Source organism: Microcebus murinus, chromosome 18, assembly GCF_040939455.1.
Source record: "Microcebus murinus isolate Inina chromosome 18, M.murinus_Inina_mat1.0, whole genome shotgun sequence".
Taxonomy (NCBI): domain Eukaryota; kingdom Metazoa; phylum Chordata; class Mammalia; order Primates; family Cheirogaleidae; genus Microcebus; species Microcebus murinus.
Genome location: NC_134121.1, coordinates 2,054,172 through 2,067,251, shown reverse-complemented (window position 1 = coordinate 2,067,251; position 13,080 = coordinate 2,054,172). Strand labels below are relative to the sequence as shown.

Below are 13,080 nucleotides of genomic sequence, written 5' to 3'. Positions count from 1 at the left end.
GCCTGCCTGCCGGGGTCGTGCCCCGCTGTGCCGCGGGGGCCCAGCCTGGTGTCTTCCCTGAGGCCCTGGGGCTGCCGCTCCCCGCAAGGGGAGAGCCGCGGAGGTGGGGACCGCCTCCTGATGGGGACGTCCACGCAGCTCTCCACGTCGGATTCCGGGGCTCTCTGTCCTGCCTGAAGGCCCAGCTGGCCTGCGGGTCCTTAGAGTGGCAGAAACATCCTCCAACTGATATTGGGAGTCCGGTGGTTGTCTGCACTTTTGTGCTGGGCACCCCAGGGAGGCCCAGGGGCTGGCTGGACAACGCGGTCTGCTCGGGGGCTTCGGAGGAGCAACCGATGCCCTGTGGATTTTGGTAGCAGCGTCCGAGGTGTCTCTGAGCCCTGCGCCATGTCGGGGAGGAGGTGGGAGGGGCCGCGACCTGCAGTCGTGTTCCCGGGGTGGCACGGCATGTGGCTTCTTCCACAGGCTGCCTGGCCTGGGCTCCCCACACCTGGGCCTTTGGAGGACTGGCCCTGTTCTTGCCAAGGCTTCCTGCAGGGACCCGGAGCTGGGAGGTTGCATCTCCCAGCCCTGGGTCGGGCAGAGCCCCAGCGGGCCATGCCCACAACCTCTCTCAGCACGGGTCCCCCCGAAGGCTCCTTTGGGACCAGGATTCTCCTGCGGGTGACTTCTTAAAGTCTGGCCCCTGGATGGAGGGGCACCAGGAGTAGAGGAGCCGGAAGCGGAAGGGGGTGCCCATGCGAGGGGACATTTTCAGGCCAAGTCCCAGCCTCAGCCTGATCCTCCTGGGAACCCCGGGGTGTACATCACACCCCCTGGTTGTCCCGCTCTGAGACAAGGAGCCGGGCTTCGCATTCCCACTGCAGCCAGTCGTGGGCTGAGGACACCTGGGGCGTTGGGAACTCCCTGGCTTCTCTTTGGATTACCATTTGGAGCTGCTTGGGAATGGTGCCGCCACACACACCCGAGTGCAGGTGTCTTCTGCACAGACTGCGGGCCTCGCTCTTCTGAATGCCACTGGCTCGCCACCCACCCACGGGTGAACCTGGTCAGGGTACTTTCTGTAAGGAGCAGACTCTGATCCGGGCGGGCTACCGGTGTCTCTGTTTGCTCGTTTCTTTCTTCCATTTCGGGAAAGGCTTCCTTACTGGGTTTGGAAATCTCCTGTGCCTTTCCTCGCCTATTCTGTCAGCTTTAAAATTCTCTTTCAGTTGCCACCCTCACAGATGGATTAGGAAACTCTTTTCGGTGCATTCATTAGTGAAATGACCTCAAGGAAGCTCGAATCCAATATCTAATCGCCGGCTTTTAGCGAGTCCACACCCGAGGGTGGTTGGGGTCCAATCCAGCCCCGGGCCAGGCCCAGGCCCCTTGGACTGGGCCACAGGAGGACACAGAGCAGGGTCCCGGCAACCACGGTAGCGGTGCCGGCAGTTCTCCAAGGGCTTGGGGGTTTTCCAGAGGTGGGAGATGGAGGGGACTGATTCCTTCAGCGCCCCCCAAACCACGCCGCCCCACCGCAGCCATGGGACACATCCCGAGACACGCCCCTACACTCGCTCCCCTCCCCCATGCGCTGTGCCCCAGCCCTGGCCCTGGGGAATAGGCGGCAGCCCGCCCACCCACAGGGCGGGGGGCGCAGCTGAAAGGGGTTGTGCGGGAGGGCGGCCCCTGGCTGGGGTCAAAGGGTGAGCGCGCCGCGCGCGCGTGCGCAGTCAGCAGCGGCGCGCTGGGGGTGGGGGCGGGTAGGTGAAGGAGGCGAGGTGAGGAGAGGAGGGGGGCTGGAAGGTTTCCACCTTGGCAGGTCCAGCCGTGCAGGCGCATCGTGTGTGTGTGTGTGTGTGTGTGTGTGTGTGTGTGTGTGTGTGTGTGTGTGGACAGCCCTCCACCCCACCCCGCCCCGCCCCGTCCCTCACCTCAGTCGGGTCAGCGCTATCGCGGGGAAGCGCGGTGAGGCTGGCTTCTTGAGCGGGGCAGGGGCGCCCTCCGCCGTCTACGGTCACACCACCCCGAACGCGCCCCGTCTCGTCTGATCTCCGAAGCTAAGCAGCCTCGGGCCTGGCTAGTACTTGGATGGGAGACCGCCTGGGCATCCCGGGTGCCGTAGGCTTTTTTTTTTTTTTTTTGCCTGTTGCTCTGTCCCCTTGCTGGGAGCGCGGCGGGACGGCGGTCCGGCGGATCACCCCCACCCTCAGCGCCCGCCGCGGTGCCTGCCGCCCCAGCCCGCACCGTGGGGCCTCCTTCTTGTCCCAAGCCGCGACACCGCCGCCACGCGGCAGCATGCGTGGCATCTGGACTGTCAGGTCTCAGACCAAAGGTCTGGTCTGTGGGAACCGACACGCTGGAGTCTGAGAGGGGAGGGAGCTCCGGAAGGATTCCAGGATGTCATTTTGAGCGAGCATGTCACCAGAACTCGTCCCGTTGCTTTTGGGGTTCTATGGGCTACACGTAGGAATCTCTGGTGGTGGCACTGGAGGCTGGGGGCTCCGGACTCACACCCAGACCTGCTGGACAGGCCTCCTTTTACTTTTCTTTTCGGATTCATTTTCTTAGAAAGTGTCTCTTATCTCTATTATTGCATTTTCTTCTCTCTCTCTTTTCAAGCAGATGATGGGAGTACAAGTATTGAGGTGACATGTGTTGCCCGTGCCCCCCTCCCCCCTGTTTCCTTATTTATTTCTCATTTTCTCCCAGCGGATTGTGGGGGTACCAATGTTCAGGTCGGGTGCATTGCTCTTTCCCCGCCTCCCCCCTCGGGGCAGAGCTTCAAGTGCGCCCATCCCCCAGTTGGTGCGCACCCCCCCTCCCTAATGGATGTGTATGCCCACCCCCTCCCCACGCCCGCCCGCCCGACACCCACCCGATGACAGTGATTCCTCTGTGTCCACTTAGGTGTCCATCCGTTCGTACCAATTTGCCGGTGAGCGCGCGCACGTGGTGCTCGTGTGTCCATGCTTGGGATACCTGGCCTACTGGGACGGGTCCCAGCTCTGGCCAGGAGAAGAGGAGAGGCGCCCTCTCACCGCTGCTCCTCACAGCCGAACAGCACTCCGTGGTGTCCACGCGCCACATGTTATTAATGCACTCCTGGATGGATGGGCACTCGGGTCGCTTCCACATCTTTGCGATTGTGAATTGTGCCCTAACTGTCACCCTACCCCTTACCCAGCCCAACTCCTCTGCCCCTGCCTGACGCGCTCCTGCCCCGCCAGGCCCGTCACTGTCCTCGGCCCCTGCCCCTGCCTGACCGGCTCCTTCCCGCCCCGGCCCACGTCAGGTCACCGTCACCGTCACCGTCCTCTGCCCCTGCCTGACAGGCTCCTCCCCGCCCGGCCCACCACCTGGGCCACTGCCTGACTCGCTCCTCCCCGGCCAGGCCCGTCGCTGTCCTGGGCCCCTGCCTGACCGGCTCCTTCCCGCCCGGCCTGTCACCGTCCTCGGCCCCTGCCTGACGGCTCCTCCGTCGCCTGGGCCTTCCAGGGGCTTGGTGTGGACGCTGATTCCAGGAAGCCCTCCAGGAACCCGGCAGCAGGGCGGCCGCAGCAGTCTGGCACAGGCATCGCTAAGTCGCCTGCCTGCCGGGGTCGTGCCCCGCTGTGCCGCGGGGGCCCAGCCTGGTGTCTTCCCTGAGGCCCTGGGGCTGCCGCTCCCCGCAAGGGGAGAGCCGCGGAGGTGGGGACCGCCTCCTGATGGGGACGTCCACGCAGCTCTCCACGTCGGATTCCGGGGCTCTCTGTCCTGCCTGAAGGCCCAGCTGGCCTGCGGGTCCTTAGAGTGGCAGAAACATCCTCCAACTGATATTGGGAGTCCGGTGGTTGTCTGCACTTTTGTGCTGGGCACCCCAGGGAGGCCCAGGGGCTGGCTGGACAACGCGGTCTGCTCGGGGGCTTCGGAGGAGCAACCGATGCCCTGTGGATTTTGGTAGCAGCGTCCGAGGTGTCTCTGAGCCCTGCGCCATGTCGGGGAGGAGGTGGGAGGGGCCGCGACCTGCAGTCGTGTTCCCGGGGTGGCACGGCATGTGGCTTCTTCCACAGGCTGCCTGGCCTGGGCTCCCCACACCTGGGCCTTTGGAGGACTGGCCCTGTTCTTGCCAAGGCTTCCTGCAGGGACCCGGAGCTGGGAGGTTGCATCTCCCAGCCCTGGGTCGGGCAGAGCCCCAGCGGGCCATGCCCACAACCTCTCTCAGCACGGGTCCCCCCGAAGGCTCCTTTGGGACCAGGATTCTCCTGCGGGTGACTTCTTAAAGTCTGGCCCCTGGATGGAGGGGCACCAGGAGTAGAGGAGCCGGAAGCGGAAGGGGGTGCCCATGCGAGGGGACATTTTCAGGCCAAGTCCCAGCCTCAGCCTGATCCTCCTGGGAACCCCGGGGTGTACATCACACCCCCTGGTTGTCCCGCTCTGAGACAAGGAGCCGGGCTTCGCATTCCCACTGCAGCCAGTCGTGGGCTGAGGACACCTGGGGCGTTGGGAACTCCCTGGCTTCTCTTTGGATTACCATTTGGAGCTGCTTGGGAATGGTGCCGCCACACACACCCGAGTGCAGGTGTCTTCTGCACAGACTGCGGGCCTCGCTCTTCTGAATGCCACTGGCTCGCCACCCACCCACGGGTGAACCTGGTCAGGGTACTTTCTGTAAGGAGCAGACTCTGATCCGGGCGGGCTACCGGTGTCTCTGTTTGCTCGTTTCTTTCTTCCATTTCGGGAAAGGCTTCCTTACTGGGTTTGGAAATCTCCTGTGCCTTTCCTCGCCTATTCTGTCAGCTTTAAAATTCTCTTTCAGTTGCCACCCTCACAGATGGATTAGGAAACTCTTTTCGGTGCATTCATTAGTGAAATGACCTCAAGGAAGCTCGAATCCAATATCTAATCGCCGGCTTTTAGCGAGTCCACACCCGAGGGTGGTTGGGGTCCAATCCAGCCCCGGGCCAGGCCCAGGCCCCTTGGACTGGGCCACAGGAGGACACAGAGCAGGGTCCCGGCAACCACGGTAGCGGTGCCGGCAGTTCTCCAAGGGCTTGGGGGTTTTCCAGAGGTGGGAGATGGAGGGGACTGATTCCTTCAGCGCCCCCCAAACCACGCCGCCCCACCGCAGCCATGGGACACATCCCGAGACACGCCCCTACACTCGCTCCCCTCCCCCATGCGCTGTGCCCCAGCCCTGGCCCTGGGGAATAGGCGGCAGCCCGCCCACCCACAGGGCGGGGGGCGCAGCTGAAAGGGGTTGTGCGGGAGGGCGGCCCCTGGCTGGGGTCAAAGGGTGAGCGCGCCGCGCGCGCGTGCGCAGTCAGCAGCGGCGCGCTGGGGGTGGGGGCGGGTAGGTGAAGGAGGCGAGGTGAGGAGAGGAGGGGGGCTGGAAGGTTTCCACCTTGGCAGGTCCAGCCGTGCAGGCGCATCGTGTGTGTGTGTGTGTGTGTGTGTGTGTGTGTGTGTGTGTGTGTGTGTGTGGACAGCCCTCCACCCCACCCCGCCCCGCCCCGTCCCTCACCTCAGTCGGGTCAGCGCTATCGCGGGGAAGCGCGGTGAGGCTGGCTTCTTGAGCGGGGCAGGGGCGCCCTCCGCCGTCTACGGTCACACCACCCCGAACGCGCCCCGTCTCGTCTGATCTCCGAAGCTAAGCAGCCTCGGGCCTGGCTAGTACTTGGATGGGAGACCGCCTGGGCATCCCGGGTGCCGTAGGCTTTTTTTTTTTTTTTTTGCCTGTTGCTCTGTCCCCTTGCTGGGAGCGCGGCGGGACGGCGGTCCGGCGGATCACCCCCACCCTCAGCGCCCGCCGCGGTGCCTGCCGCCCCAGCCCGCACCGTGGGGCCTCCTTCTTGTCCCAAGCCGCGACACCGCCGCCACGCGGCAGCATGCGTGGCATCTGGACTGTCAGGTCTCAGACCAAAGGTCTGGTCTGTGGGAACCGACACGCTGGAGTCTGAGAGGGGAGGGAGCTCCGGAAGGATTCCAGGATGTCATTTTGAGCGAGCATGTCACCAGAACTCGTCCCGTTGCTTTTGGGGTTCTATGGGCTACACGTAGGAATCTCTGGTGGTGGCACTGGAGGCTGGGGGCTCCGGACTCACACCCAGACCTGCTGGACAGGCCTCCTTTTACTTTTCTTTTCGGATTCATTTTCTTAGAAAGTGTCTCTTATCTCTATTATTGCATTTTCTTCTCTCTCTCTTTTCAAGCAGATGATGGGAGTACAAGTATTGAGGTGACATGTGTTGCCCGTGCCCCCCTCCCCCCTGTTTCCTTATTTATTTCTCATTTTCTCCCAGCGGATTGTGGGGGTACCAATGTTCAGGTCGGGTGCATTGCTCTTTCCCCGCCTCCCCCCTCGGGGCAGAGCTTCAAGTGCGCCCATCCCCCAGTTGGTGCGCACCCCCCCTCCCTAATGGATGTGTATGCCCACCCCCTCCCCACGCCCGCCCGCCCGACACCCACCCGATGACAGTGATTCCTCTGTGTCCACTTAGGTGTCCATCCGTTCGTACCAATTTGCCGGTGAGCGCGCGCACGTGGTGCTCGTGTGTCCATGCTTGGGATACCTGGCCTACTGGGACGGGTCCCAGCTCTGGCCAGGAGAAGAGGAGAGGCGCCCTCTCACCGCTGCTCCTCACAGCCGAACAGCACTCCGTGGTGTCCACGCGCCACATGTTATTAATGCACTCCTGGATGGATGGGCACTCGGGTCGCTTCCACATCTTTGCGATTGTGAATTGTGCCCTAACTGTCACCCTACCCCTTACCCAGCCCAACTCCTCTGCCCCTGCCTGACGCGCTCCTGCCCCGCCAGGCCCGTCACTGTCCTCGGCCCCTGCCCCTGCCTGACCGGCTCCTTCCCGCCCCGGCCCACGTCAGGTCACCGTCACCGTCACCGTCCTCTGCCCCTGCCTGACAGGCTCCTCCCCGCCCGGCCCACCACCTGGGCCACTGCCTGACTCGCTCCTCCCCGGCCAGGCCCGTCGCTGTCCTGGGCCCCTGCCTGACCGGCTCCTTCCCGCCCGGCCTGTCACCGTCCTCGGCCCCTGCCTGACGGCTCCTCCGTCGCCTGGGCCTTCCAGGGGCTTGGTGTGGACGCTGATTCCAGGAAGCCCTCCAGGAACCCGGCAGCAGGGCGGCCGCAGCAGTCTGGCACAGGCATCGCTAAGTCGCCTGCCTGCCGGGGTCGTGCCCCGCTGTGCCGCGGGGGCCCAGCCTGGTGTCTTCCCTGAGGCCCTGGGGCTGCCGCTCCCCGCAAGGGGAGAGCCGCGGAGGTGGGGACCGCCTCCTGATGGGGACGTCCACGCAGCTCTCCACGTCGGATTCCGGGGCTCTCTGTCCTGCCTGAAGGCCCAGCTGGCCTGCGGGTCCTTAGAGTGGCAGAAACATCCTCCAACTGATATTGGGAGTCCGGTGGTTGTCTGCACTTTTGTGCTGGGCACCCCAGGGAGGCCCAGGGGCTGGCTGGACAACGCGGTCTGCTCGGGGGCTTCGGAGGAGCAACCGATGCCCTGTGGATTTTGGTAGCAGCGTCCGAGGTGTCTCTGAGCCCTGCGCCATGTCGGGGAGGAGGTGGGAGGGGCCGCGACCTGCAGTCGTGTTCCCGGGGTGGCACGGCATGTGGCTTCTTCCACAGGCTGCCTGGCCTGGGCTCCCCACACCTGGGCCTTTGGAGGACTGGCCCTGTTCTTGCCAAGGCTTCCTGCAGGGACCCGGAGCTGGGAGGTTGCATCTCCCAGCCCTGGGTCGGGCAGAGCCCCAGCGGGCCATGCCCACAACCTCTCTCAGCACGGGTCCCCCCGAAGGCTCCTTTGGGACCAGGATTCTCCTGCGGGTGACTTCTTAAAGTCTGGCCCCTGGATGGAGGGGCACCAGGAGTAGAGGAGCCGGAAGCGGAAGGGGGTGCCCATGCGAGGGGACATTTTCAGGCCAAGTCCCAGCCTCAGCCTGATCCTCCTGGGAACCCCGGGGTGTACATCACACCCCCTGGTTGTCCCGCTCTGAGACAAGGAGCCGGGCTTCGCATTCCCACTGCAGCCAGTCGTGGGCTGAGGACACCTGGGGCGTTGGGAACTCCCTGGCTTCTCTTTGGATTACCATTTGGAGCTGCTTGGGAATGGTGCCGCCACACACACCCGAGTGCAGGTGTCTTCTGCACAGACTGTGGGCCTCGCTCTTCTGAATGCCACTGGCTCGCCACCCACCCACGGGTGAACCTGGTCAGGGTACTTTCTGTAAGGAGCAGACTCTGATCCGGGCGGGCTACCGGTGTCTCTGTTTGCTCGTTTCTTTCTTCCATTTCGGGAAAGGCTTCCTTACTGGGTTTGGAAATCTCCTGTGCCTTTCCTCGCCTATTCTGTCAGCTTTAAAATTCTCTTTCAGTTGCCACCCTCACAGATGGATTAGGAAACTCTTTTCGGTGCATTCATTAGTGAAATGACCTCAAGGAAGCTCGAATCCAATATCTAATCGCCGGCTTTTAGCGAGTCCACACCCGAGGGTGGTTGGGGTCCAATCCAGCCCCGGGCCAGGCCCAGGCCCCTTGGACTGGGCCACAGGAGGACACAGAGCAGGGTCCCGGCAACCACGGTAGCGGTGCCGGCAGTTCTCCAAGGGCTTGGGGGTTTTCCAGAGGTGGGAGATGGAGGGGACTGATTCCTTCAGCGCCCCCCAAACCACGCCGCCCCACCGCAGCCATGGGACACATCCCGAGACACGCCCCTACACTCGCTCCCCTCCCCCATGCGCTGTGCCCCAGCCCTGGCCCTGGGGAATAGGCGGCAGCCCGCCCACCCACAGGGCGGGGGGCGCAGCTGAAAGGGGTTGTGCGGGAGGGCGGCCCCTGGCTGGGGTCAAAGGGTGAGCGCGCCGCGCGCGCGTGCGCAGTCAGCAGCGGCGCGCTGGGGGTGGGGGCGGGTAGGTGAAGGAGGCGAGGTGAGGAGAGGAGGGGGGCTGGAAGGTTTCCACCTTGGCAGGTCCAGCCGTGCAGGCGCATCGTGTGTGTGTGTGTGTGTGTGTGTGTGTGTGTGTGTGTGTGTGTGTGGACAGCCCTCCACCCCACCCCGCCCCGCCCCGTCCCTCACCTCAGTCGGGTCAGCGCTATCGCGGGGAAGCGCGGTGAGGCTGGCTTCTTGAGCGGGGCAGGGGCGCCCTCCGCCGTCTACGGTCACACCACCCCGAACGCGCCCCGTCTCGTCTGATCTCCGAAGCTAAGCAGCCTCGGGCCTGGCTAGTACTTGGATGGGAGACCGCCTGGGCATCCCGGGTGCCTAGGCTTTTTTTTTTTTTTTTTGCCTGTTGCTCTGTCCCCTTGCTGGGAGCGCGGCGGGACGGCGGTCCGGCGGATCACCCCCACCCTCAGCGCCTGCCGCGGTGCCTGCCGCCCCAGCCCGCACCGTGGGGCCTCCTTCTTGTCCCAAGCCGCGACACCGCCGCCACGCGGCAGCATGCGTGGCATCTGGACTGTCAGGTCTCAGACCAAAGGTCTGGTCTGTGGGAACCGACACGCTGGAGTCTGAGAGGGGAGGGAGCTCCGGAAGGATTCCAGGATGTCATTTTGAGCGAGCATGTCACCAGAACTCGTCCCGTTGCTTTTGGGGTTCTATGGGCTACACGTAGGAATCTCTGGTGGTGGCACTGGAGGCTGGGGGCTCCGGACTCACACCCAGACCTGCTGGACAGGCCTCCTTTTACTTTTCTTTTCGGATTCATTTTCTTAGAAAGTGTCTCTTATCTCTATTATTGCATTTTCTTCTCTCTCTCTTTTCAAGCAGATGATGGGAGTACAAGTATTGAGGTGACATGTGTTGCCCGTGCCCCCCTCCCCCCTGTTTCCTTATTTATTTCTCATTTTCTCCCAGCGGATTGTGGGGGTACCAATGTTCAGGTCGGGTGCATTGCTCTTTCCCCGCCTCCCCCCTCGGGGCAGAGCTTCAAGTGCGCCCATCCCCCAGTTGGTGCGCACCCCCCCTCCCTAATGGATGTGTATGCCCACCCCCTCCCCACGCCCGCCCGCCCGACACCCACCCGATGACAGTGATTCCTCTGTGTCCACTTAGGTGTCCATCCGTTCGTACCAATTTGCCGGTGAGCGCGCGCACGTGGTGCTCGTGTGTCCATGCTTGGGATACCTGGCCTACTGGGACGGGTCCCAGCTCTGGCCAGGAGAAGAGGAGAGGCGCCCTCTCACCGCTGCTCCTCACAGCCGAACAGCACTCCGTGGTGTCCACGCGCCACATGTTATTAATGCACTCCTGGATGGATGGGCACTCGGGTCGCTTCCACATCTTTGCGATTGTGAATTGTGCCCTAACTGTCACCCTACCCCTTACCCAGCCCAACTCCTCTGCCCCTGCCTGACGCGCTCCTGCCCCGCCAGGCCCGTCACTGTCCTCGGCCCCTGCCCCTGCCTGACCGGCTCCTTCCCGCCCCGGCCCACGTCAGGTCACCGTCACCGTCACCGTCCTCTGCCCCTGCCTGACAGGCTCCTCCCCGCCCGGCCCACCACCTGGGCCACTGCCTGACTCGCTCCTCCCCGGCCAGGCCCGTCGCTGTCCTGGGCCCCTGCCTGACCGGCTCCTTCCCGCCCGGCCTGTCACCGTCCTCGGCCCCTGCCTGACGGCTCCTCCGTCGCCTGGGCCTTCCAGGGGCTTGGTGTGGACGCTGATTCCAGGAAGCCCTCCAGGAACCCGGCAGCAGGGCGGCCGCAGCAGTCTGGCACAGGCATCGCTAAGTCGCCTGCCTGCCGGGGTCGTGCCCCGCTGTGCCGCGGGGGCCCAGCCTGGTGTCTTCCCTGAGGCCCTGGGGCTGCCGCTCCCCGCAAGGGGAGAGCCGCGGAGGTGGGGACCGCCTCCTGATGGGGACGTCCACGCAGCTCTCCACGTCGGATTCCGGGGCTCTCTGTCCTGCCTGAAGGCCCAGCTGGCCTGCGGGTCCTTAGAGTGGCAGAAACATCCTCCAACTGATATTGGGAGTCCGGTGGTTGTCTGCACTTTTGTGCTGGGCACCCCAGGGAGGCCCAGGGGCTGGCTGGACAACGCGGTCTGCTCGGGGGCTTCGGAGGAGCAACCGATGCCCTGTGGATTTTGGTAGCAGCGTCCGAGGTGTCTCTGAGCCCTGCGCCATGTCGGGGAGGAGGTGGGAGGGGCCGCGACCTGCAGTCGTGTTCCCGGGGTGGCACGGCATGTGGCTTCTTCCACAGGCTGCCTGGCCTGGGCTCCCCACACCTGGGCCTTTGGAGGACTGGCCCTGTTCTTGCCAAGGCTTCCTGCAGGGACCCGGAGCTGGGAGGTTGCATCTCCCAGCCCTGGGTCGGGCAGAGCCCCAGCGGGCCATGCCCACAACCTCTCTCAGCACGGGTCCCCCCGAAGGCTCCTTTGGGACCAGGATTCTCCTGCGGGTGACTTCTTAAAGTCTGGCCCCTGGATGGAGGGGCACCAGGAGTAGAGGAGCCGGAAGCGGAAGGGGGTGCCCATGCGAGGGGACATTTTCAGGCCAAGTCCCAGCCTCAGCCTGATCCTCCTGGGAACCCCGGGGTGTACATCACACCCCCTGGTTGTCCCGCTCTGAGACAAGGAGCCGGGCTTCGCATTCCCACTGCAGCCAGTCGTGGGCTGAGGACACCTGGGGCGTTGGGAACTCCCTGGCTTCTCTTTGGATTACCATTTGGAGCTGCTTGGGAATGGTGCCGCCACACACACCCGAGTGCAGGTGTCTTCTGCACAGACTGCGGGCCTCGCTCTTCTGAATGCCACTGGCTCGCCACCCACCCACGGGTGAACCTGGTCAGGGTACTTTCTGTAAGGAGCAGACTCTGATCCGGGCGGGCTACCGGTGTCTCTGTTTGCTCGTTTCTTTCTTCCATTTCGGGAAAGGCTTCCTTACTGGGTTTGGAAATCTCCTGTGCCTTTCCTCGCCTATTCTGTCAGCTTTAAAATTCTCTTTCAGTTGCCACCCTCACAGATGGATTAGGAAACTCTTTTCGGTGCATTCATTAGTGAAATGACCTCAAGGAAGCTCGAATCCAATATCTAATCGCCGGCTTTTAGCGAGTCCACACCCGAGGGTGGTTGGGGTCCAATCCAGCCCCGGGCCAGGCCCAGGCCCCTTGGACTGGGCCACAGGAGGACACAGAGCAGGGTCCCGGCAACCACGGTAGCGGTGCCGGCAGTTCTCCAAGGGCTTGGGGGTTTTCCAGAGGTGGGAGATGGAGGGGACTGATTCCTTCAGCGCCCCCCAAACCACGCCGCCCCACCGCAGCCATGGGACACATCCCGAGACACGCCCCTACACTCGCTCCCCTCCCCCATGCGCTGTGCCCCAGCCCTGGCCCTGGGGAATAGGCGGCAGCCCGCCCACCCACAGGGCGGGGGGCGCAGCTGAAAGGGGTTGTGCGGGAGGGCGGCCCCTGGCTGGGGTCAAAGGGTGAGCGCGCCGCGCGCGCGTGCGCAGTCAGCAGCGGCGCGCTGGGGGTGGGGGCGGGTAGGTGAAGGAGGCGAGGTGAGGAGAGGAGGGGGGCTGGAAGGTTTCCACCTTGGCAGGTCCAGCCGTGCAGGCGCATCGTGTGTGTGTGTGTGTGTGTGTGTGTGTGTGTGTGTGTGTGTGTGTGTGTGGACAGCCCTCCACCCCACCCCGCCCCGCCCCGTCCCTCACCTCAGTCGGGTCAGCGCTATCGCGGGGAAGCGCGGTGAGGCTGGCTTCTTGAGCGGGGCAGGGGCGCCCTCCGCCGTCTACGGTCACACCACCCCGAACGCGCCCCGTCTCGTCTGATCTCCGAAGCTAAGCAGCCTCGGGCCTGGCTAGTACTTGGATGGGAGACCGCCTGGGCATCCCGGGTGCCGTAGGCTTTTTTTTTTTTTTTTTGCCTGTTGCTCTGTCCCCTTGCTGGGAGCGCGGCGGGACGGCGGTCCGGCGGATCACCCCCACCCTCAGCGCCCGCCGCGGTGCCTGCCGCCCCAGCCCGCACCGTGGGGCCTCCTTCTTGTCCCAAGCCGCGACACCGCCGCCACGCGGCAGCATGCGTGGCATCTGGACTGTCAGGTCTCAGACCAAAGGTCTGGTCTGTGGGAACCGACACGCTGGAGTCTGAGAGGGGAGGGAGCTCCGGAAGGATTC

At 64.2% G+C, this 13,080-nt stretch overlaps 3 pseudogenes; all 3 read left to right on the top strand.

The window, feature by feature from the left end:
• The first annotated feature begins 1,991 nt into the window (after window positions 1-1,991).
• On the top strand, window positions 1,992-2,110 carry LOC142862180 (uncharacterized; annotated as a pseudogene).
• Window positions 2,111-5,560: 3,450 nt separating this feature from the next.
• Window positions 5,561-5,679, top strand: LOC142862179 (uncharacterized; annotated as a pseudogene).
• A 7,014-nt stretch (window positions 5,680-12,693) lies between these two features.
• LOC142862178 (uncharacterized) lies at window positions 12,694-12,812 on the top strand (annotated as a pseudogene).
• The last annotated feature ends 268 nt before the right edge of the window (window positions 12,813-13,080 follow it).